Genomic DNA, 2,596 nt, shown 5'->3' on the forward strand with positions numbered 1-2,596 from the left:
GGGACGGGTGGCTAGCGGGGCGCCTCGCTGTCCGTCCGTCCGTCCCCCAGCCTCCAACCGGGCCTCCAGCCACGGAAATTCCCCCAGGAGGCTGAAAGCCGTCAAGCAGAAATAGGGAAGAAGGGGGGAGAAAAGGAAAAAAAAAAAAGGCAATGTGAAAGGGAGGCTTTCATGCCTGGACCGGGCTCGCAGCTGTAGCAGCGGGGCAGGGGCACTTTGAGGGGTGCAGCCGCTGGCTGAGAAGTTGCCGGCTGCGGGGATCGCTGGCCTTCCACCCGTTGAGCGGGCAGGTGAAACGGCGTGGACCCCCACGCGTGTCCCCCCGGCCCTTCCACCCCTCTGCAAGGCCGGGTCGAACACAGCCTGACCCTCTCCGTAACCCTACCTGGTAACACACGGACACGTCTAGAAAAGGGACTTTAAAGCGGGCGCACACGAATACTCAAAGGAAGAGGAGGGATAGGAGCATTTTTCAGAAGTAAAACCCTGCAGTGCAAACTGCTTCCTCCAGTGCCAGCTGCCAAGCGGGGTTACCCGTGCTTTCTCTACAGGGGAAATACATTTCTTTCCCATGGCACAGATCGATTTGGTCGTCAGCCTTGCGCCCTGTGCTTGCCCACACCGTGGAGTACCGCAGTTAGTGCTCGCGTGTGGGCCAGTGTCCATAAGCTACATGATTTAACCTTCCTTACGCTATCGCAGTGTATGTCACCTTTCTCTGTCAAACTGTGTCCATGTTTGAACTGTAACTTCCTTAAAACTTACAAGCAGATTTTTTACTACGGTTTAGTAAATATACTTTACTATTACGTCTCATTACAGTCTGCAACCAGGTATTTTTGGGGAAACAAAAGCACGAAGACAAAGTAGCCAAGTTACAGACTATCTACGTCCTACCATAAGACTGTAACTGATGGATATTTATTCTGATACCGTAAATGCTAAGGAATACACTCAGGTATTAAAAGTTCACTTCTATAAAGTTTAGCATGTCCCTGCAAGGCTTGCAGACCAACCAGGACAGAGTGTAAGTACCTGAGCAGGAGCAAGTTCTTTATGAGACTGCCCACGCTTCAAGGCCTCCTCTTATTTGAGAAGCCATCGATAATTTTGCAGTGCTGTATAGCTTTATTATTGGTCATTGTTGGTGCAAAATTGAACAGTGTGATGAAAGGTGCATGTACTTCCCTCTGAGAAAGACAATCATTTTTAAGTGAAGTATTTCAGTAACCTAAGACGTTCTTTGGTACAACATAATCTTTCTTTAAACTTTTCCATGACAAAATGGGAAAAAAATGTTTTATGCGGGGAAGAAGCTATGTAAAAAATCCATTTTGGGCACACAAAATTATTATCATACTGCATAATAATAACATTGGTCTCAATATCTACACTTTTCATCTACGAAAACATTGCATAACTTTCCATAGTTCCTTCTCGCTTTGCTGTCCTGGGGTCAGAGCCACTGAGACATAAGGTAGAATGACTTACCTCAAACTCCTAAGTGAGTCAGTAGCAGTAGAGAGGTTATGACTCATACTCAACATACAAGCTTGTGTTTTTCCCTCTGAAACTGGAAACATATTGAAAACAGTGGGAGGAGCAATAATTTAGCCAACCACACCCTGCCTTCAAAATATTTCATTGGATAATTACTGCCTATGAAGAGCAGATACCAGCCAGGGTTGGTATTTGGGGTGTTTTTTTTAAGCTTATCTATGAAACCCACACAGTAAACTCCACAGCACTCAGTTTATCTCCTTAAAAAAGTTGATGGGATGAGCTCACCCTGCCGAGCTTCAACTCTGTAGCAGCCTGCATAGAGTTTAAAACAACTAAATGAATGGAAGAGGATCTTCCGCTGATATCGCAACTGATGCAGTGGGAGATAACCCTAAGCAAAATCAGATTAAAAAAAGGTAAGAAAATTCTATACACCAAAAGCACAATTCACTGAAATAGCACATTAAAAATATTGTGCAATACATAATACACTACCTACCAAAGACCGTGATGAGTGTAAAAAGATGAATCCAGATGTGACCACTGTTAATGAAATACCACAGATAAGCAAAGTTCATTGGCATAAGCCAACCGTACAGCACTTCCTGACAGTACAACATCGTTCTAACAAATACACAGCTAATCTAAAATAATTGCTTTATTACTTTCCTTGAAAATATGTATCATTCTAAAATGTTATTGAAAATTCTCAGGAAGTGGGCAGTTCAGACATTAACATCAGCAGCCTTTCAGGTGGGCTACACATATGAGATATGCTGTCTCTTACTACAGCAACTGAGTTATAGGCTGTTGCATGTATGTACTCCAATACACTCTTCTATTGCTAGATCATAAAATTCAGGTATGGTCTTCTAGACAATTAATGGCAGATTTGGGGACGGCTGCAAAGAGAAGCTCAAAACACTTGTAAAGTGGTAAGTATAGTTTGTAGTAGTAAGTATAGTTTGTAGGCAGGTAAAAATTTCCTGAAAGAAAAAAAAACAAAAAAAACAAAAAAAACAAAACCCCAAAACAAAACAAGATTTTTTTTCCCTATTAAAAGTTTGTGTAAAACAGATTCCTGTCAGAAGTG

At 42.9% G+C, this 2,596-nt stretch overlaps 1 protein-coding gene across 1 annotated transcript in view; it reads right to left on the minus strand.

Moving 5' to 3' along the window:
* MDFIC (MyoD family inhibitor domain containing) overlaps window positions 1-1,595 on the minus strand; it is a 50,666-nt gene extending 49,071 nt beyond the window's left edge. Inside the window, exon 1 of the mRNA XM_010573998.1 lies at window positions 1,492-1,595. The gene's annotated coding sequence lies outside the window, so the exon portion shown is untranslated. The remainder of the gene's footprint in view (window positions 1-1,491) is intronic.
* Between the last annotated feature and the right edge of the window lie 1,001 nt (window positions 1,596-2,596).

This window comes from Haliaeetus leucocephalus, unplaced genomic scaffold (assembly GCF_000737465.1).
Source record: "Haliaeetus leucocephalus isolate CR32 unplaced genomic scaffold, Haliaeetus_leucocephalus-4.0 Scaffold406, whole genome shotgun sequence".
NCBI lineage: Eukaryota > Metazoa > Chordata > Aves > Accipitriformes > Accipitridae > Haliaeetus > Haliaeetus leucocephalus.